Below are 24892 nucleotides of genomic sequence, written 5' to 3'. Positions count from 1 at the left end.
ATAACCAATTTTACTAGATTTCTTGTCAGAGTAGCTTTGTTGAGAAAATTCTTTAATGAATAAATTTTCGCAATCAATCTTGTAGTATGAGTGAGTATATAGTGTATATGCTTTAGAGAAGTAAATAAACTACCAAGTAAGCTTTCTTAATGATGTTGTAATTCATATCATATGAGATCAATGTATGACTAAGGTAATAAATAGCTCACTCCTTACTATAATAAATAGTTCACTCCTTATTGTTGTTATCTACTAAGGCAAGAGAGAGCATAGTCATTCTAGAATGTGGGGACTTTGGTAGATGTAGTGTTTGAGTTACAATATATGAGCTTGGAATAAGTGAGTGAAAGAGAAATGGTGGGTTTGATTGCATTCACCATATCATCATCAAATGCATACACAAGTAAGTTGAGACCTAGAGAAATTTCATCCAAAGGTATGTTTCAATTCCTCTAAATTCTAATGACATCAATTGAATACATTGACATTAGTAGGATCAAACTCATTAGACCAAACCCTAGAATGCTCTCCTACTTCAAATTGGTTTTCATATGCATGAACTTTATTGACATCCTTATTGGAAGTTCCATCTAAGAGGGAATCAAATTCATACTCTCAAAAATTGGTGCTACATGGAGTCAAATTGTAGTATTCCACAACAGTCATGGGTACCCATTCTCTACTTTCAGTATCATCTTAATTTTGATAGATTCTCTTAATAATAAGAGTATGACTAGACTTGAACTATTCCTTTTGAGTTAGGGGAGTATAGATAGTATTCTCAATAGAATCATTATTAGATTCAGCAACACTAACACATGGTACATAGTTATTGGGCTCTATAAAGAACGTAACAAGATCCAATAGAATAGGATAAGGAAATGTATCCTCATCATCAAAACATTTTTATTGATTGTAAGAATTAGTTTTATATTCATGTTTAGATGAACTGTTAGATTCTCATAAAAATTTGTTGATCCCCAGATGAAAGGGAACTTTCTTGAAGCCTAGGCTTGCAGTATCATAAGGATATCTATCTATTTCTTTGATTGGATCTATCAATCCTTGGTTGTTGATTCCTATAGGACCATATGTTGGAAGCATGGATGTTGATGATACTTCTATGGGGGATTATTTTAAAAACATGATTAGATCATTATCATGATGATATGTTACATTCATGACTATGCTTGTCATTGATGTCAAAATAGTAGTTTTATGTGGTATCTGATAGAAGAACAATGGTAAAGATCAAGTTGGTAGAGAATTTTGACTAAGAAAGGTTGAAAGGATATAATACTAAGTGTCTAGTATATGAAGCTAACCTCAAAAGAATGAGATATTAAGTCTGGAAGAAGTTATACAAGTTTCAGTGACGACGGTTTTGAGATAGAGTTTATAGAGGCATGTTTTGATAAACTTGTTATATCTCTTAGCAGAGTTATTATTCTGAGAAGCAAAAGTTAAAGATGTGAAGAAGACATTCTAGAGATGATATAGTTAAGCTCAATCATCATAATGTCAAATATATGAAAAATTATTCAAGTTACAAGGTGAAAGATTAATGTTATCACTAAGTGTAACATGTTCTTAATGAGGTCCTATAATAATTAATTGAGAAGGTGTAATAGCCAACTCAAGAATTGATTTATGTATTCAGTATAAAGGAAGGAAATTAAATATTTTATCATGTATGCAATGTATGAATGATTTCAAGAAGCATGAAGAGCAAAATGTGAAGATAAGCAGAGTAGAGCGAAGGTGGAGAAACTTCATTATCAAGGTTTTATTATGAGATCCAAAGTTTGATACTTGGATCTAAGGTTTGTGACTTGGTCTACAAGGTCTAACAGTGATTGTTTTGGTTGATATGAAAAAGGAAAGAAGTTAAAGTGCAATACTATCAATTATTCTACAATGAATAGTTGAAAGATCAGTTGGACAGTGAGTTCAGTGGTCTTGCCCCAGAAGCTATTTGGATAGTGGCTCCTTCTACCTTCTACAACTCCTAAATGGGTTGGAATCTCCTAACAGAGATTCAAAGTCTCCTAATAGGGACTCATATGTAGTAAATGTTGTAATAGACTTGTAATAGGGTCCATCCTCTAACAAGGAGTATTTATATTAGTACATCATCTTGTGGGTATCATTCCCATTGAGATTTTCTCTCTAATCAAGAGTTTCCCTACTTAACCTATCTAGTGTAATTATGTATGTGGATTTTAGTATGATTGTTTTTTACTTTGATTGAATGATTAAAATTATTTAAATTTGATACTTATTGGATAACTAATTCAGCCCCTCTCTCTTAGTTATCTTGGTGGGTCACTATTGTTTCTAACAATTGGTATTAGAGCATTAGTTCCTTGAAGAGAATGCTTAATAAATTTGGGAGATCATGATGAGAAAAGATAGTCCTAAGTCATATAGACAAAATTTTGACATAGAAGAGATTAGAATTGTGTACAAAATTAAGCATTAAGTTTTTGGATAGTAGTAAAAGTAAAGACAAATCCAAATCTAGATCCAAAGAAGACATGATGATCAAGGAAGGTATTGATATACTTATGAAAAGAGAACAATAAGGAAAGGAAAAAATTTCTTGTTGGACATATAATGAGTTTGGTCATTTTTCATCTACATGCCCTAAGAGAGTAAGAAAAACTAGAAAGAGTACACTTTCTGATGAAGACAAAAAATTTTAAGCTACTATGGAAAGATTCTTGAATTCTCGTGATGATAAAGATAATGAACTTGAATTAGAGGAAGTATTAAAAGAGATAGCTTTGGTAACTATTTTTGATCCAAAGTATAACCATGAAAATGTGGAAGTTATCATTAGCAATGATTTGCAAAATGGGAATCACATTAAAGAGAAGAGATCTGATCGTAGAGCAGAAGAAAGAGTTGAGTTGAAGTCCTCTGAACAAAATGGCATTGTAGAAAGAAGAAATAGGTCTATAATAGAAGCAGCAAGAGCTATGTTAGCTAAGAATGATGTATCCAAGATGTTTTTTAGAGAAGCTATACATACAATACTCTACACTATGAATCAAGTGTAAGTTAGGAAAGACACAAACAAGACCCCTTATGAACTATGGTTTGATGACTCACCTATAGTTAAGTATTTTAGAATTTTTGATAGCAAATGTTACATCAAAAGAGACAATGATATTGGTAAGTTTGATGCTAGAAGTGATGAAGGTATGTTTCTTGGTTATTTATTGAAAAAAAATTCCTATAGATGTTATAATCTAAGAACTAAGACTATTGTGGAAAAAACAAATGTAAGATTTGATGAGAAATCTAGGATACAATAAAGAGTAGTTGATTAAAATTTTGATGATGTGAATGTTGTTACTAAACCAAGGAATGATGAATTATTCTTTGAGAAAAAGAATGTTGTAGGAAAAAATTGGGTATTTAGGAACAAGATGAATGAGCAAGGTGAAGTTGTAAGGAATAAAGAAAGATTGGTATGTAAAGGTTAATCACTGCAAGAAGGAATAGACTATGATGAAACCTATGCTCCTATGGTAAGAATAGAATAAGTAAGGTTATTCTTAGCCTATGTAGCACATACGAAATTTAAAGTGTATCAAATGGATGTCAAGTCAACATTTCTGAATGGAGAACTTCAAGAAGAGGTATACATAAAAGAGCCTAAAGTTTTCCCTTTAACAGATGACAAGGAAATAGTATGAAAATTGAATAAAACATTGTATGGCTTGAAGTAGGCACCTAGGACTTGGTATTTGAGGTTGGACAAGAATTTAACAAAGCTTGGATATAGAAAAGGTATGGTAGATAGTAATCTATATTGGAAAGAAATAGATGATGGATTGATGATTTTGGTAATATTTTTGGATGGTATCATATTTGGAGAAAATGATGATAAAAGTGAAAAATTTACAAAATAAATGAAGAAGGAATTTGATATGAGCATGATAGGAGAAATGAAATACTTCTTAGAATTACAAATTGTGAAAGACAAAGAAATGATCTTTATTTCTCAAACTAAGTATTTGAAATATCTACTGAAATTGTTTGGTTTGGAAACATGTAAACCAATTGGAACACCTATGGTAACTGGACACAAGTTTTTAACAAAGGATGAGACACCTACTGTTGAGAAGAAGAAATATAGATATATGATTGGAGGGTTACAATATTTGACTCACACAAGGCCAAATATAGAAAATGCAATTAGAATTGTTGCAAGATTTCAAGTTGATCCTAGAGAAGCACATTATGCAGTAGTTAAAAGGATATTTTGATACCTTAAAGGAACACAATGTTGGAAATATTCAAGACTATGCTAAGTTACTGAGAGGGGAGGGGTGAATTAGTAACTTTTAAAACATTAACACTTTCAATTCTTAATCCAATAATTCAATTAGCACTTAATTCATCACATTTTATCTATTTGCATGCATGCGAAACAAAAAACATGAAAACATTCATAACACTTTGGCACAAAGATTTGGTGATCAAAAAACCTTCAAAATATAAAGTAAAACTGGGGTGGGGATGATACCCACAAACTTTAGTATTGCAACATAAAGTTGGCATGTTAAGGCTTACATTGATTACTTTTGATGATCTACCCTGTTAGAAGCAATTAGGACTACTAGGTCCACCTTGTGAGAGGATTTACAAACATACAATGAAGTATGCACTCAATAAAGAGAATTATGAAAGATTGTTAGGTCTACTTTGTTAAAGGATTTTGACTAGTTCACCTATTAGGATGAAGTAGTAGTAGATCTCTAATTTGCAACTAGGTCTACTAAAAGAGATTCCTTTGTGTACTGATCACCTTTCTCTGATAGATATGTCTTTATTGCTCCTTATGTTGTTATGGCCTTTACAATTTGCTCTTCTTTTGTTGCATTCATAACTTGAACTTTTCCCATCCACATTCACATTACCAATTACATTGATATGGTACAATATAGTACATATATATACCAATCCAAATTTAACAATTTCAAAGTCGGCCATGATACAAGTTAACACAAATATTACAAAGTTGGCCCACATGAAGACACTGAGGTTTTGAAGACTGACGCAGTGAGGTTTTTGTACTCAACATCCACTATTAATGCTCAACATTGTCATGCACTTGATAAACATAGAAGCTCGGTCCATACTGATCACTTTTAACTAGTCTTGAACTTGGTCTACACTAGTGACTCGATAGATATTCTGCAACTCAGCAAACACTAAATCACTTGGTTAGCATAAAGTTGCTTAGTTAACACTGGCTTTGCATCACATGAACTACGAGCTTGGTAAACATTGCAATGCTCGGTAGCCACTAATAAACTCAGAATATACTGAAATGCATGATTTCAACTATTGGACTTCACACTGACTAAATCTGCTTGGTAACCACTAGGATTTGTCCAAAGGACTCGGTAACAACTGAATTACATGGCAAACACTATAAATTGTTCAATAAGTTTGGTAGCTATATAGTATCTAAATAAGTATGTGTCAGTAATAAAAAACTTGACTAATATATCAATGATCCCCCCCTTTGGCATTAGTGACAGAAACACTTATTAGCCAAAATTGAATACCTTGTATTCATCACCGTGTGATACTAGCTAAGTAGAGTATACTATATTTTTGAGATTTTTCAAAATTGATTTTGTAAGGTATATATAGTATACTATACATCTTTTTCTATACATGACATGTCTTACTGATCATTTCACACTTGTTACAAGTGCTCCCCCATAGCATATTTCTCCCCCATACTATGTGTCTCACTACATACATGTCTTACTTCCCCATAACATATGGCTTTTTCAATATAACTTTTCTCCCCCTTTTTGACAGTAATGCCAAAGATTTATTCTAACTTATTTACATTGAAACACCAAAATGGGATAAGAATTCAAAATGTATCTTGAGAATGATTGCCAAGGTTTTATCCCAATTTTCTTGTAGGACCTTTCATGTATGAAGTGCAATTTATACCTCTGTTGCTAGTTTAATCATACAGTTCTCAATAGAGAAGTTATTATCATGGATCAGAGTTTTTGAATATACAATATGTTTTTGCATTGCATACATGATTGGAAGGATCATATTTTGTATGTCAATCAATGTTGATATGATCCTTGCTTCTTCTTTTAGCAATTCAGCTTGCATGTCTGACAAGAATCTAATTTTCTTGAAATGTACAGAGCTTGAACTAGGGTCAAGTTGCAGCTCCTGAGCACTAGCCTTTAGATCTATATCTATTTTGGACAATTTGTCCTTTATTTCCTTTGTATACTCAGAGACATCACATAGTTTTCCAAAAAGTGATGACACATTTGAATAGGACACTTCAAGATTGACCAAATTTGTAGAAATCTCTACTTGATAAATGGCTAATTGCTAAGCAATGTGCTCCAACACTTTATTGTTAAAAAAAAAATTCAGCCTTTTACACTAGCTTATCTTGTCCATTAGTGTCATTAAATTTTTGGACAGCTTTTGCTAGCTGATACAAAATAGGTTGAGAAGAATCAATCTCAATTCCTATTGCCTTTGTCAAAATGTTCTAGGCATCTTCAATTATTGTATATTCTTTATCTCTCCTCTCTTAATCTTTGTTACTTAGCCTTTTTCTGGATGAGTTCACTAAATGTCTACATTTCGTCTAGAGTAAGCTTGTAAATATCCCAATTGGGGATTACTATTTCCTCATCTAAATCTATATCTTCCTCTATCTCCTTTCCTTTCCCCAAAAATTTTATTCTCAATTGAACCTTAGGCTCAACTATCCTTGCATTATTGCTTTTGTATATGGAATAGAAACAATAGTAGACATACTTGGTCTTGTAGTAAAAACCGATATTGTACTAACTGATGGAATACTTATAGAAATATTTGAAGAATCCAAAATTGAAGAAGTCAAAATTGGAGAAGTCAAGACTGAAGTACTCAACTCAGTAGATGAAGAAGGAATCTGTGGCTTGGTGGATGAAGTGGAAGTCACTTTTGTTAGTGAAGTGCTGAGCTAATTTGGGGCAAAGAGTGATTGGACGTTTGACATATCACTCGTAGTCACAATCAAACTTGTTGAAGTTGTCTCCATACTTGATGTAGTCAATGGTTTTCTCAGGGAGTGAGGAAGTGAGGCAATGACCTATGTAGCTATCTTGACTAGGTCAGTCTCCTCATCATCTTACTTTTCTTCCTTAGTAGCCTCTAGTACTTGATCCTCTTCATCTTCTTCATTATCAAAGTGAGTCACTTTTTCAACATTTTCTTCCTCATCTTTCTCCTTATCTTCTTCTTCTTAATCATCATCCTTTACTTCAATTGGAAATTCACTTGGTTTGTGAAGATGATAGATATTTTTCCAAGTGTTTGTAGCATTCCTAATAACATGCTAAATGTCCTTGATCAAAAACCAAACAAGTATTAAAATTTAGAGTCAATTTTTCTTCATTTTTCTTCAATGACTCTTTCACCTCAGCATCTAATATGCTCAGTAATAACTACCTTAGGGTTTGTGCATATATGTCTCTAACTGTTTGCATTACAAAATCCCATCTTGGCTTTATCTTCTCTAATAATTCACTGGGGACTTGAGAAGTGAGCTAATCTGGTGAGTATTTCCACTTACCCATTTTATTTATTACCAGGTCTTCAACTTGCTTTTGCTCAACCTTAGTCCTAATCTATTTAAATTTTTTTATCCCTACTCCTTTCAATTGCTTTAACCTATCCTGGGAGGTGGGTGGAGGTTTTCTAAATATAATGTCACCTCCCTCCTTGTTAGCTTTCTTCTATGACCTCCTTGTGAAGACTGCAGTGGATGACTTTGCTAGCTTGGTGATGATCACCTTGCCCTTTTTCTTCAAAGGTTCTTCTTTCTTATATTCTTCCTCATCCTCTACTTCCTCCGCATCCTCACCTTTTCCCTCAGTTAACAAGAGAGGTGCACTTGATCTTCGCTTTTTTATCCTTCTCTTTCCTATGTTGATCGCCTGTGGGAGCTTTATTTCTAGTTCAATTCTGGGCTTAGTTTCATCATATGTTCCAAAGTAAGGGGCCTTTGGATCAACTAGTTAATTGACAAGGGCTTCAATGATGTCCTTTGTCTCATCAATATTTACCTCATAGCCAAGAGGTTTCACCCATGTAATTCTAGGCTTAACTACTTGGATATACACCTTGTTGTTGTCCACCATCAAGCATACATCATCCTTATAATCTTCAGCTAACTTCTTTGGAATCTTGAACCTATTGTTCATTTTCTCCTTGAATACATCGAAGTAGTTATCCATGATGCTACTATAGTTTTCACCCATCTCTGCAATATACTCATTTATTTGGTAGAGCACAGGCACATCTTTTCTCCAAACTACAATGCCTTTAGAAGGGAAGAACTTCTATACATAAAAGAATAGGCAAGTTAAGAATGAACCAAACTTGCACAAGTTGTTCTTTGATGTTCTTATACTTTCCATGCTTTTGTTGAACTATCTTAGCAACAGGTCACCAAGGTCATATAACAAGTTGTTCTTAACCACTTTGAATGCCAAATCCATGGCTTCACATGACACAGTATTTAGTTGGCTTGAATTGTATATCTTGTGTGCAATAACATGAATTCTAATTTTCACTTCTACATCAATGATGCTACTAATTTTCATACCTCTAGCATCCCATTTAGCTAGGGTTTTCTTCTCCAACTCTGCATCACCTAGGTTTTTTGTCATTTTTGCTTTGGCTAGCATAGGGAGGCTAGTGATTCGATGAATCATCTTCTTTGTTTAATAGAATTGGTTCTTCTAACCACAACTACCCATTATGCACTTGACTAAGGATAAAATTAATCCATTTAATTTGAAATTCTTGGGGCATATGGGGGATATGTGTCAACCCTTTGGCTTCTAGATGTTAATGCTTAGGTTTGAAGGCTCCATTTGCACATAACTATCCTAGGGCATCATCCATTTCTAGAGTACCAATTTATTGAATAGAACATTTTAAAAGAGTACAAATGTCATTGATAAGAATTACCTTAGGAGGAATTTGGGATTGAGCTTTGCTTGGGTCTAGGGTTTCAGTGACCGTGGGAGTGAGTTTGAAATCTGGTGCCTTCCATTCAACTCCATGAACCAACATGTCAGACCTTCACTTGACCTTGCTGTTGGATGCCAATTTTTCAATGTAGATTGAGACAACTTCAAAAAACTTTTGCTAGAAATTTTCTCAAGTCACTTTGATCACACTAAAAATAACTCTTCGCAATAGCACTTGAAAATTCTTTGTAAGAAATGAATTTGATTCCGTGCCTTTTGATAAAAAAATTTCCATTAATGCTCGATATGAAAGTAGATATGTTGATAGACTGTCATCCTCTACATGGCATTTAGTACTTGGTGACATCTTTTCGACTTGATAACCATAGGTGTCTTTATTACTCCTGACCTTGCTCGGTAGATTCTATGACTCAAACTTACTCAGTAGAGAAGGTAATTTGGTAATAACTAATACTGATCTTGCTTAGTGATCCGTTTGTACCTTTTATACAAATTTGGATCTTTGTCACCTTTCAACTTGAATTGATTTGGATGTCTTCTTTGATAGTCTGGTTCTAATTCTTCCTTGAGAGCTTAATTAGAAATGGTAGAGTCACCCAATTCTTCAGTGACTTGACCTTGATTGCTTGGACCAGTATCCTCAGTAGACTTAGGAATCCATTACTATCTCATTTGATTTTGGATACTATCAGCCTTTTCCTTCTTCTCATCTTCAATTCTACCAATATTCATACAATTTTTGGCAAGATGACCAAGTTCTATGCAAATGAAATATCTTTTGGTAGTGTCTCTTTTCCTCATATGATGTTTAACACAATTCATACCAATGTGTCCAAATTCTCCATAGTAATTACATCTACACCAGGTATTGTAGTCCCAACCAAATATTTCGTTCACAATTTTCTCTATAGGATTTAATGTCTTGGTTTTCCATTCTATTTCCTTGTGTCCATCTTTCTTACATTTATGATAGTTGCCTTCAAATCTTGGTTTCTCTTTGCATTCATTAGCCCTATGAGCATGCTGATTGCAATTGTAATATTTTCCATTGAATTTTGTTTTTTCATTTTTCCAACATTTGTTTGATGTATGACCTATCTTACCACAGTGATTGCAAGTAGGTCTTTGATTCTTTTGAGCACCTTCTTTGGAGGATTCACCTAACCTCACTAACCGAATCTCATAGTCTCTTCTTAGTTTCCTTACTTCTTCTTGTAGGGAACCATTCTTTTTTAGGAATTCTTTGATTGCATCATTTGCTTATCTGAGCTTCTCGAAGGGTGAAAGTCTTCAAGTCTTCATTCAATGTAGAGATGATCATTCATTTGATTTGCAAATTCCTTTCTTCTTTTCATAGATTGGGAAAGTTTCTCCTTAGATTTCTTGAGTTGGACAATGGCCATTTCTAGATCCAACTTTTCATTTTCAATAGCTTTGTCAAGTTTAAATATCTCCATATCCTTGATCTTTGCTCAAGTTGTTAAACTTTCTCCTGAGAACCACAATGTTCTAATACCAATTGTTGGAAATATTCAAGACTATGCTAAGTTATTGAGAGGGGAGGGATGAATCAGTAACTTCTAAAATGCATGGTTTAAACTACTAGACTTTGTTGGTGCTCAAAGTTGTAGCCCAAATTTTGAGTACCTTTGAAGAAATTGAGCCCTAAAAATGCTTTTGATGTGATTGTACTTGGTTGTACCTTTGAGGCTTAAGAGGTGTTCAATGCTTCCAACACCTTCCTTTTAGTGCACCTACTTGTTTCATGAATTTAAATCATCATTCCAAGCTATTTGGCAAAGTCCTGTTTTGAGCCAATGTCATTTCTGCAGTTTACCCTAAGTGTCAAACAGCGACAGGAGGCCTTGTTTGCATCTGAATATCTTGCACCTAGAAATTTTTTGTGATTTTCTACTTTGGGAATATCTAGTGTCCATACCTAAGAACCTATGTTTCAGATTTCAAGTTGTTTTGAATTTTTTTGATTAGGTTTCGAACCCCTCAAAGTTGGTTAGTTACTATTTTCATGCTTCTGCACTTTGCACATATTTCTAGGAGGCCCTGTTTGACGTGCTATAATTTTCACCTAGTTGACCAAAATGTTGAAATTCCTATTGTGTTGCATTGTAGGCATCAGAGACTTGTTATGTTTCAAGTTTCAACTTATGATGAATCCATTTGTTCAGTTTTCAAATGTGATTCCAAATGAAATTTCTATCTTTTACTGGTGTCATTATTTGCAGATTGATTAGTAGCCCTATTTGTGATGTTATATCTTGAAACCCATGATTGGATAGATCAAATGGATTGTACCACTATATTGTCCTCTAAAAATACTCCAAGTGTGTCAGTTTTCAAGTCATGACGAATCCGTCTACACACTTTTCCAGGTCAATTCCATTTGCAAAAATTGTTATCTTGTAAATGTTTCCAGTCAACAATTCTGAGTAGCCTAATTTGACTGCTCACCAAATGCGTCTTGTTATTCATCATGAGTCCAAATCACATATCCATATTCACCTCGTGATAGAGAATCAATGCCCCGGTTTCGTCTTCCTAAGTGTCCATTTGCCCAATTTTCAGGGCCAAATCCAAACCTAGTTTGTTGTTTTCTGACATGTTTTCATGCAGGTAATTTTGAGAAGGAAACTTTGATATCAAATATCTTTTGACTCCAAATTCATCATGAGACAAGATTCGATAGGGTAAAAATATGCAGAAGAGAGAATTAGTGCCCCAATTTTAAAAAATTTTCAAGTGTGTAAGGAAACTCAGGTGCGGAAACAGCTTCCTACACTAATCTCATAAGGAAAGTATGGTGCAAATCCTTTTAAAATCTTCTACACTTACAGATTCAATATCATGTAAACAACATTATTGCAGCCAGCCATGCATACAGAAATTAGATAGAGAAAGAACACATAACACAAAGATTTGCCGATGGGGAAAAACCTTTCAGTAAAACAACCCCACCCCTCCAAAACCTGCACAATGTATTATCTTCAACACAAGATTACAATACACTTGCAATGCAAGTTCAACATCAACAATAGAAGACTCCAGCAGCACCTCAGTACCTAAAAATTTTCATCTATCACACTATTGCATTACAACATGCAATACCCATTTTATGAACATCTTAAGACCCAACAAAATGCCCATAATGGAGTTGGGCATTTTTCATGGCTCAACCACCAAGAAACATGCACAATGCCACATGTACATCCAATACCAAGAAAAGGGCATCCATCCCTTGAATAGACAATGACAGCTTGCCATAGAATCCGCCAAAAATAGCGGTCACAAGAGAAGTGTAAGGGAATCCATCATACCAACCTATTTTTGGCATATTCTCTTACACACACCAACCACTCATTCTTGGGCACCCAAATAGGCCTCATGTCATAAGATGATTTTACACCTGTCATAGCTCATTCCTTAAATAGCTCTTACGCATCATAGGAATCTTTCATAACCATTTTAGCCATGATCTCCTTCACACACTTCAAGATGCCGACACATGTAAGTGATCAACATGCCAACTAGACATGTACACTCACATTTACATATTATTTGCAAAAATACATTTTACAAAACAAATAATAATAAGAATAGGAATTATACAAGGTTGAGACACCTTATTTCTAACATTCTCCCACTTGTCGAACACCTTGTAAGAGCAATCAGGAACATAACAGGAACTAACTGCTAGAGGCCGAAAGGCCCATAGACTCCGAACACCATATGAACTTCTCAGTGCCCACTGGTTTCGTTAATGCATTTGCAACATTCTTCATAGTATGTACCTTCTCCAAATTTACCTTTCCATCTTCCACCATATCTCTCACAAAGTGAAACTGCACATCAATGTGCTTCATTCTGGCATGGAAAGTTGGATTCTTCGCAAGGCAAATAGCACTCTGACTGTCACACCAAATAGTAATCTATTCTACATCAACACCAACATCAGAACACAATATCTTAAGCCAAATGGCTTCCTTACAAGCATGAGTAGCAGCCATGTACTCAACTTCTGTAGTGGACAAAGCAACCATAGGTTGTCGCTTACTCATCCAACTGATGGCACCACCAAACATAGTGAACACATAACCACTGGTGGATCTCCTACGATCAATATCACCTGCCCAATCTGAATCCACAAACCCATGAATACAAACTAAATGCAGAGATCTAGAAGAGTTACCATGATAACATATGGAGTAATTTGATGTACCCTTCAAATATCTAAATACTTGTTTAATTGCATCCCAATGTATCCATCCAGGATTAGCCATAAACCGACTTAGGACTCCCATTGCTTGGGCAATGTCTGGTCTAGTACAGACTATAGCATACATAAGACTGCCAACTGCACTAGCATAAGGTACTCTACTCACGTCCTCCACCTCACTAGGAGATTTCAGAAAATCATCTACAGATAGCTTTGTTCCCACAGAAATAGGAACACATAGTGGTCTACAATCTGCCATGCTGAACTTGTCCAACACAGACTTCACATACTTACTCTAACTCAACCAAAGTTTTCTATTAGACCTGTCTCTACTTATTTCCATACCCAAGATGTACCTAGCTGCCCCAAGATCTTTCATCTCAAATTGTGCTAACAACTGAGATTTAAAATTAGAAATCATACCCTTACCCTTCCCAAACAGCAACATATCATCAACATATAATGCAACAATAAGAAGGCGATCATTTTCACCCCTAAAATAAACACAATGATCTGATTTCAATCTTAAAAATCCAATTGATAACACAAAGGCATCAAACTTAAGGTACCACATCCTAGGAGATTGCTTCAAACCATATAGAGATTTCTTCAATCTGCAAACACAGGATTCTTTACCTTTAACAATGTAGTGCTCAGGCTGTGACATATAAATCTCTTCCTCCAAATCACCATGAAGGAAAGTTGTCTTCACATCCATTTGTTCTATCTCTAAATCATATGATGCAGCAAGAGACAACAGAAATCTAATGGATGTCAACTTTACAACAGGAGAGAATATTTCACCATAAGCTATTCCCTCTACCTGTGAATACCCCTTTGCAACCAATCTAGCTTTGTACCTTTCAACACTTCCATCTGTATAGAATTTCTTCTTGAACACCCATTTACAACCAACAGGTTTTCTCCCTTTAGGCAAAGGTACAAAGTCCCATGTTTTTTTTTTCTCTAATGAAGCCATCTCATCATCCATAGCCTCAATCTAGGAACCTGCATCTTCCATGCCCAAAGCCTCTTTCACAGATCTAGGCTCATCAGTGTTAGTAATCAAAGCAAAAGCACAACTGGAATCTAACATAGAATAACCAAACCTTTCTGGTTGCTTTCTTTCTCTCATGGATCTCCTCAAGGGCTGAGGTTGAGGTTGTTCTTCCTCTTCTTCTGAACTATCAGAGCTGCTAGAGCTCTCCTCATCATTAGACCAAACATGGTCTCTCTATTTAGTCTTCTCAGGGGTAGGAGGCAACTGAACAACATCTTTTTTCTTTTCTTTTTCATCTAGTTGTAGCACAATAGGAGAAGATGTTAGCTCTCTGAAAATAACATTTCTTCTATACAACACCTTACTAGTCACAGGATCCCAAAGCTTGTATCCTTTCACACCAACACTGTACCCGATGAAAATACATTTAACAGCTTTGTTTTCCAACTTAGATCTTTTCTCCTTTGGAACATATGCATAAGCTTCACAACCAAAAACACGAAGATGTCTAATTGAAGGCTTCTTACCAGACTGCACCTCCATGGGTGTCTTACCAACAAGGGCTAATGTAGGAGATCTATTAACTAGATAGCAAGCAGTGGCCACAGCTTCGGCCCAAAACGTTTGTTCTAAACCAGCTCCACTAAGCATACTCCTAGCCTTCTCCATCAGTGTCATGTTCATTCTCTTTGCAACTCCATTTTTCTCCAGGGTATAAGGAGTTGTCTTATGCCTCTCGATACCTTGTTCTTTAGAGAACTATTCAAACTCTGCTGAGAAAAACTCACCACCATTGTCAGTTCTCACACACTTAATCTTCTTACTAGTCTGATTCTCTACAAGGGCTTTAAATTCCTCGAATCGACTAAAGACTTGTGTCTTACTTTTAAGGAAATAAATCCATGTCCTTCTACTATAATCATCTATGAAAGATACAAAAAATACAGACTTGGAGATCGAAGGAACTTTTACAGGACCAAATACATATGAATGAATAAGATCCAAAACATCAGAAGATTTGTGAGAACTAGAGTAAAATTGAACACGATTTTGTTTACCATATAAACAATGTTCATAGAAGTCAAACTTGAGATTGCAATCATTTAACCCCTCAACGAGATTTTTCTTTTTCAGGGTTCTGAGACCCTTCTCACCAATGTGGCCAAGTCTCATATGCCACAACATTTTCTTTTCTATAGGAAGATTTCCTTCCAAAGTGTTTGCATTTCCATCAAAACCAATAACCACAAAATTCTTCACTTCTCGTTCAGATGGTGAGGATGAAGAACTATTACATAGAGGAATACATGCATCTAGCTGAAACAAAGTACCTCTCCTAGTACCCTTAGCAAGCACCATCGATCCTCTAATCATCTTACATCCTTCTTTCGAAAAAACAACTTGCACACCTACATCATTCAACATACTTACAGATAATAGGTTTGGTGCCAAACCTGGAATGTGCATGACTCCATTGATTCCCTTTACTCGTCCATCAGGAAATTTGATAGTGACCCTTCTGCGTCCAACTATCTTTAGATGAGAATCATCACCCAAGTACACCTTTCCACCATCGAACTCTTCATATCTTGAGAACCAATTTCGATGAGAGGTCATGTGAAAAGATGCACCTGAGTCAACCAACCACACATCATCAGATGCATGGGCTGCCATAGCTACGATGAATGCATCACCATCTTCTTGAGATTTTTTAGAACTAGAATCTGAGGCTTTCTTCTTCTTCTTAGGCTCTTTACAATCTTTACAGAAGTGCCCAGTCTTTTCACAGTTCCAACATTTTTCCTTGGACTTATTGGAAGTCTTTGACTTCCCACAAGATTTGGATCTACCTTTATTGTCAGACTTATTGTCATTTTTCTTTCCTCTTTCCGTGGATCTCCCACGAACAGCAAGGGCTTCTTTGTTTGAAATGGAAGCCTTTCTCCACATCTCCTCTGATAGCAGTGAAGACACCACATCATCCATTTTGAAGGTGACTAATGTGCTTTTGAGAACCATCACAAGATGGTCCCATGAATCCGGTAAAGAACACAAAAGTGTGTAGCAACGATCCTCCTCCTCTAACTTGACACCAACAGATGTCAACTGTGTAGGCAGTAGATTAAATGCATTTAAATGATCCGTTAAGGATCCACCTTCCTCCATTCATAGAGAATACTACTTCTTCCTTAGGAACAACTTGTTCATCAAAGATTTGGCCTGATACATGGCCCCAAGTCTTTCCCACAAACTATATGCAGTTTTCTTATCTAAAACATTTAGAAGGACTGCATCAGTTAAACAGAGTCTTATGAGACCCTTAGCTTTACGGTCTTTGATATCCCAATCTGATTGAGTTATAGTTTCTGGTCTTGTAGCGCTTGTAGTCACTTCCCATAGGTCACGATCTTCCAACATGTCTTCCATCTTGAGTTTCCACAACTCAAAATTAGTGCCATTAAATTTCTCCACCTCCATTCTTCCATATGATGAACTCACCATCTCAATCTGCAAATAAGATTTGGGATGCTCTGCACAAGACTCCCTCTCAACTTGAGATTAGCTCAAAAAACCCTACCCAACAACTAGGATCAAAAGTTGATCAAGCTATGATACCACTTGTAAGGAAAATCAGGTGCAGAAACAGCTTCCTACATTAATCTCATAAGGAAAGTATGGTGCAAATCCTTTTAAAATCTTCTACACTTACAAATTCCATATCATGTAAACAACATTATTGCAGCCAACCATGCATACAAAAATTAGATAGAGAAAGAACACATAACAAAAAGATTTTCTGGTGGGGAAAAACCTTTCGGTAAAACAACCCCACCCCTCCAGAACCTGTACAATGTATTATCTTCAACACAAGATTACAATACACTTGCAATGCAAGTTCAACATCAACAATAGAAGACTCCAGCAGCACCTCAGTACCTACAAACTTTCATCTATCACACTATTGCATTACGACATGCAATACCCATTTTATGAACATCTTAAGACCCAACAAAATGCCCATAATGGAGTTGGGCATTTTTTATGGCTCAACCACCAAGAAACATGCACAATGCCACATGTACATCCAATACCAAGAAAAGGGCATCCATCCCTTGAATAGACAATGACAGCTTGTCATAGAATCCGCCAAAAATAGTGGTCAGAAGAGAAGTGTAAGGGAATCCGTCATACCAACCTATTTTTGGCATATTCTCTTACACACACCAACCACTCATTCTTGGGTGCCCAAATAGGCCTCGTGTCATAAGATGCTCTTACACCTGTCATAGCTCATTCCTTAAATAGCTCTTACACGTCATAGGAATCTGTCATAACCATTTCAGCCATGATTTCCTTCACACACTTCAAGATGCTGACACATGTAAGTGATCAACATGCCAACTAGACATGTACACTCACATTTACATATTATTTTCAAAAATACATTTTACAAAAACAATAATAATAAGAATAGGAATTACACAAGGTTGAGACACCTTATTCCTAACAAAGTGTTTGGATCAATTTTTAAGGCCAGTAAAAGGACCTCCTGGCACAAAAGTGACAGGTTGCAAAAAGGGGTAAAATGAGTTTTTAACGATGATTAAGTGCTCAAATTTTGGTTTTAGTTAGTTCAAAATGATCAATGGATCAATTTTGCAGTTCAGTTATTCGAAAATGAATTTTTTTTAGCTAGACCCACCTTGGGGCCCGACTAAATTCCATTTGATTGATAAAGCATTATGGAATTTTCTAAGTAACTGAAATGGTTTATAATCAAATTATTTTATTGATGTGTCTATTGCAAAGATCAATGAGAAGTTTAGCCTACTATATGATGCTAAGGATCATTTCTGCCTGCACTAAATCAAGGATAAGGAAGCAAAGTATGAACTTTGCAAAGTTCGTGGAGTTCAGTTTGGAGATAAGGGTATCCATTATCTAAGCACTTATGATGGGTAGTTGAAAATTTTGATATGCATTATGGAGGAGAAGCACAATGGCTACAAAAAGTCTCAAGCTCATCTGTGAGACAGAAATAGGCTTGGTAACACAATGGTGTCTATGGGAACATGTCAGAAAGTGTGGTGATACAAATTACAATTCTCAATACTTGGCAAATTTTTCTCTCAAGGTCAATGCAAAAGTAGGAGGGAGCAATGCAGCACTTCATAAGAGCCTCTCCATTCAACTACCGCACTTTGGGAACAATCATGTAATCTACTTTGGAGTAAACATGAATCATCTAGGCAAGCAAGATGAAAGAAGCCTGTCAATTGTTGTTGTTGAAATAAGCATCAACTGGCCCCATGCCAACCATTATATGGTCAAGATCTGATGCCATAAAAGCCATCACATGAAAGAATAGAAGGGCAGCTAAGAAATCAAAGGCATCCCACGTGTTGGGAAGAGAACATAAATTTAAAGGGAGATCATGTTTTTTTAAGTAAAAAGACATCCACGCTAGCACCAATCAGAGCATAGAAGGAAAAGCCTACATGTAGGTGAAGGAGAAGCTCATGACAAGAACAAATAGAGTTCACACATCACAAAAGATGCTCCACACATGTAAAAGAGGAAGAAATCCCCTGCGTTAATCAATGAGAGCTCACGCATGGAAAAGAGCATACCCTGCGCATCAAAGGAGGTAGAGAGGCAACATTAAAAGAATAAGAACCCACGTCATTGAAGGAAAGCTCAAGCACATCAAAGGGGAGCCGACTTAGAAAGAAAGGCGCCTATGGTTTGCAAGAGATCCATGACAAGCCGCATGTTTCAAAGAAAGGGAGCAACTCACGAGCAGAACTGCCCATGCATTGAAGAGACAATACCCAAGCACAACATAGAGGAGAAAGAAAAGGAGAATCATTGCATCTAATATCCCACATTCGTAAGTTGGAAGGATTATGTAGGGTTCAAATACTATCCAGCACAAACCATATGTGTCTTAAAAGACACAAGGCTTTTGGAAGCGATGGTGTGTAAGAGGGACCCACCGTGGATGGTTGATTGGTGCAAAAGACAAGACAAATTTTGACCAAATGAACATGCATATTAACCAGGATGATGTTAGCAGGAAGCTTGCCAAAAAAGTTGCAAAATTCAAAAAGGCGTTATGTCGCCATCAAAAAATGGCAAGGTTTTCTAGTAGTGACATAACGACTTGCCAGAAAACCTCAAAAAATTGGCAAAGATGGTCGTGGGTCCCGTGTCTATGTGATGTGGTGATGGAGGCTAAGATCGTGCCACATGGATGATCAAGTGGATGTCGTTATCTCACCAAATGGATGATGCATGAAAGTTACCATAGCGAGGTAGCGACACTGAGGTGGCAATGACACATGGAGCCAAGTGGTAGCTGGTAGCATGACAAAGTGATGATGTGGAGCTCTAAACCAATCACAAGGTGCCACATGGCACAAGTTCCAATGTAAACCATGATGTGGTGAGTAGATATTTTAGATGCACTAGATCCTGCCACATGGTAGATCAGAGGGTCATCGCTATGTCACTAAGAGGAAGTTGTTCGCTAGTTAACATAGCGACCATGATGTGGCAGTGAGCAGGACCAACAATGTAGTGACATGGTACAGTGAGCTGGCAGAACAGAAGACCAATTAGATCATGACACGTGTCATCAGGTTGGTCAAACCAAGTTTGACTTGAGATCCAAGTACAAATAAAAATTCAGACATGTCAACAAAATAATTTTTAATTATTTCTTGCAAAATGGGTGCACGTCAGGTCTTTTAAATTGAAATAGGGTCTTAATCTAAAGTCAGACTTTAGAGTTAATTTAAATTTTTTTAAATTTTTAATTTTGAAAGTTGTAAACTTGAGTTTTTTGCCAGAAGGGCATTTTTCAAACTGAGATTTAATGGGTTTTTGGAAGGAAAAATATGTGATATTATATATCGCCGAAATTGTGAGAAGACAAACTTTTCGATTATGAGGTCAATTTTTGCGCAGGTGCTCACTGGTTTAGTTTGTAAGCCAATTTGTGACTCCCTTAGTAGAATGACCAAAATTTGTCACTGATCATCAGAATTGGTCATGAGGCAGATATAAAGGCTTGGTGAAGTGTAAAAGTGAGGAAAATCTATTTAAATCAGTTTTCTTGTATTCTTGATGCCATTTCAATTGATTTTTACCTTTTACCTTGAGTTCACTTTTACCTTAGAATTAGTTATGATTTTTCATCATGACATTTCTGATATATTTGATGCCTCTAAAAGAAAATTAAAAAAGGGATCTGATAGGTAGTTGAGGAGGGAGATTAGAGAGAGTCTTTTCATGGCAAAGAGAGGGAATTTCATGTGGACAGATGTCAATTGCAGATTCAATCCGAGAATTCCTTCCTCTATATCAATCTCATTCTTTCTCATTATATAGGGTTCCAGTTCTTTGGAGAAAATTTGCACATTACTGTGAGACCATATTTTGGTTCCAGTTTTGATGTATTCCCAATACCGAGGCACCATTCATTCAACAATTTCTCTTTTGTATGAACAACAGTAGTGAAGTTAATTCAGCTAGTTTCAGAACTGTTAGGTGTTTGTGTTTTTGAATTTCATGCATTTGAATGTATAATTTCAAGGAAATGAATACAAGTGAGCCAGAATTTCTTTAGTTCCATTCTGATTCTCATCTTCTATCTTAGTAATTTATAGTCTTATGTGGTTTAGGAACAAAGAGTTGAGACCCATTTGCATCCCTTTAAAGTTGTATGTCACATATGTTTTGCTGTTGGAAAAAAGGGCCAAGTAAATGCTTGATGTGTTTGATAGGGTTACTGGTTATTTTGAGAAGGATATTTCATAAGAATGAGGTCTCAATGAGCACCGATGTCTGAATCACAAAGTGATAGGATGGATCTGATATCTTGGTGTATGAAATATGTCCTGGATATCGCAAATGTATGTATTCAATTCATGGAATTACCCAATGGATTAGGCACTAATCATTTGTAGGATCAATTCGTTGTTATTGCTCCATGTTTGAGGATTTGTTGAAAATCAACATCAATAATCAATTGTATTTCCCTTTCATGTTGAAGAACCTAAATGTGATGCCCTCACTAAGCTTGTGAATATCATAGAGTTGCAATTTGCTACTATAGATTTGTGTTATTACATGAGTTAATAGGAGAAATAAGGGTTTTATTTGCTTTATATTAGATTGAGTGTATGCTTTGATAACTAGTACCATATAAAGAATCAATAGGTCGACCTGCCTAGGTTTTGCAGAAGCCTAAAGAAGAAGAAAGGTCTAGCCTTTTAGTTGGCTTGGTGTTTGAATGGGCATGTTGAAAATGGGAGTTAGTTGCTCCTAGATGTGTTTTGTTCTCATTAGGGTAATTGGAAATTGGTAATGTTTTCAAACTCCAACAGACTTCACACTAATTGAATCTGCTTGATAACCACTAGGATTTGTCCAAAGGACTCAGTAGCAACTAAGTTACATGGAAAACACTATAAACTATTCAATAAGCTTGGTAGCTATATAGAATCTAAATAAGTGTGTGTCACTAATAAGAAACTTGATTGATATGTAAACACACCAAAGTTCAAATTTTGGTATGATAGATCTAATGATTTCACTTTATATGCTTATACTAATGGTGATTGGGTAGGAAATATGCATGATAGAAAGAGCACCAATGGTGAAGCCTTCTTTCTTGGAGGAATATTGGTTTCTTGGCTAAGTAAGAAGCAGGATTGTGTCTCACAAAGTACAACAGAAGTAGAATATGTTGCAATAGCAAAAAATTGTAATCAAGTTTTTTGGATGAAGTAGATGCTGAAGGATATAGGAATATAATTTAGTGAACCTATTTTCATACATTGTGATAACACAAGCATAGTGATTATGTCTCAGAATCCCATGTTGCATTCTAAGAGTAGGCACATTTCTATCAATTATCACATGTTGAGAGAGAAAGTTGCAAAAAAGGAAATTAGCTTGGAGTATGTAAGAATGAAAGAGAAGATTATGACTATTCTCACTAAGCCTCTTCCCAAAGAGACTTTTGAGTACTTGCAAGGTGTACTAGGGGTTTTGCCCCTTCCTACATCAGAGTAGATGATGCAAGAGTGCATCAGTCCAATGTAGTAGAGCACTATTATTTGTCTGGATTGAATTTTGATGCTTCCTATATAGGGGAGTATTTGTGATGGATAGAGTCATCTAGGACTCTTGTTGGATGTTATTTTGAACAATGTCATTGGACACTTCAGCAAGTTAGAGACAATTGTTGCAGAGATTGATGATTGCTAAAAACTTTGACATTGATGTTAACAGGGGAGAAATTAAAGCATGGATAAATAGTTTGATATAGAGTAAATTGAAGGGAGAGATTACAGCTGATACAAAGCACATTGAGTTATATCAATGGGGGGGAATGATTGATGAAGAGGATTTGAAAAGAAAGGTTAATAGTCTTTTATAGTTGGTATTCTTGGAACTAGATGTTTTTCATCTATTTTTCCATCAATGCCAAAGGGGGAGATTGTTGGAAGCATGAATGTTGATGATAATTCTATGGGGGAGTATTGTAGAAACATGATTAGATCATTATCATATGATATGTTACATTCATGAGTGTGTTTGTCATTGATGTCATCATAGTAGTTTTCTATGGTATCTGATAGAGGACCAGTGGTAAAGATCAAGTTGGTACGGATAGATAGTTGAGCATTTTCACTAAGAGAGGTTAAAGGGAGATAATACTAAGTGTCTAGTATATGTAGCTAACCTTGGAAGCATAAGATAATAAGTCTAGAAGAAGTTATGCAAGTTTTGATGAAGACTATTCTAAGATAGAGTCTATAGAGGCATCTTCTAGTAAAATTGTTATATCTCTTAGCAGCATTGTTATTCTACGAAACTGAAGTTAAAGATGTGAAGAAGACATTCTAGAGATAACATAGCTAAGCTTGCTCATCATAATTTCACATGTATAGAAATTTATTCAAGTTATAAGGTGAAAGATTAATGTTATTTCTATGTGTAACATGTTCTTAATGAGGTCCTATAATAATTAGTTGAGAAGGTATAATAGCCAACTTAGGGAATTTTTAAATGGATTTAGTATAAAGGAAGGACATTTTCCTATATCATGCATATCATGTATGAATTATTGCAAGAAGTATGAAGATAAAAATGAAAAGATAACCAGAGAAAAGTGAAGGTGAAGAAAACTTCATTTCTGAGGTTTTATTAAGAGATCTAAGGTTCATGACCTAGTGTACAAGGTTTGTCAGTAATTGGTCTGGTTGACAAGATAGAGGAAAGAAGTTAAAGTATAGTATGGACAATTATTCTACAAGCAATAGTTAAAAGATCAGTTGGATAGTGAGTTTAGTGGTCTTGCCCCAAAAGCTATTTGGATATTGGGTTCCTCTACCTTCTACAACTCCTACCAAGGTTGGCACAACTCCTATCAAGGTTGGAATCTCCTAAAAAGGATTCAAAGTCTCCTAATAGTCACTTATATATAGTAAATATTGTAATAGACTCCTAATAGGATCCATCCTCTAATAGGGAATATTTATATTAGTAAATCATCTTGTGGGCATCATTCCAACTGAGGTTTTCCCTCTGATCAAGGTTTTTCCTAGTTAACATATTTGGTGTAATTGTGTATGTGCATTTTTGTATGGTTGTTGTTTACTTTGATTGAATGGTTAAGATTATTTAAAGTTGATAATTATTGGATAACTAATTCACCTCACCCCCTCCCCCCTCTTAGTTATCTTGGTGGACTATTGTTTCTAACCCCATCCTTTTTATCTAATTTTACCACTTTAAGACCTTGTCCATATTTTTTAGGAGTTATTTCGTGAGACTAGACTATGACATCAGTTGGGACCTCTTCTTTGTATAGCCAAGAAATAATGACTCTCTTTTTATCTTCATCTTCTAAAGGTACAATGTCCTATATAGTGGAACTATTGAAGAAAATATTAGGTGATACAATAAATGATCTCTTTGTTTCAAATGGTCTCCCATAATGATAGGGAGATTCAAGAAGAGACATCAAAGACAAAACAAGTTCAATTTGATATTCTCCCTTTCCAGTTTCCATTAGGTTAAGAGTCTTCTCCATTTCTTTGAGCTTGTTGACATGGTTGTTAGTAGAATCTTTATTGGTTGGAGCAAAACTATCAACAAATTTGAGCATGTTAACACATTTAGTTGGTATTAGTAGGTATAGTAACCCTAATCCTTGAAATGAGAACTTCATAGATTGATGGTATGTCAAAGGTATTACTAATATTACATGAATCCAAGACCTTACTAACAATATGTTGTATGCTCAAGGAATATCAGGGACCTGAAAGATAACATCTCATTCTATGGGTCCTACTCAGATAGGTAGCACAATAATACCTTTGGATTTTCATTCTACCTCATCATATTCTTTGATCATAATCTTTTTGTGAGGATCAATAGATTCTTAAGCATAATCTAGTTGTGTAAGAAAACTAGCAAAGAAGATATCAAGACCAACACCATTAACACACATTTATGATGGATTGCAACTTCAATATATGTAGTGGTTGATTGTGAGGATGACTCAAAGAATTATCATACTCTTTAGAG

Source organism: Cupressus sempervirens, chromosome 5 (genome assembly GCF_028749045.1).
Source record: "Cupressus sempervirens isolate cs-2001-9-10 chromosome 5, ASM2874904v1, whole genome shotgun sequence".
NCBI lineage: Eukaryota > Viridiplantae > Streptophyta > Pinopsida > Cupressales > Cupressaceae > Cupressus > Cupressus sempervirens.
Note: the sequence above shows the minus strand (reverse complement) of the source record.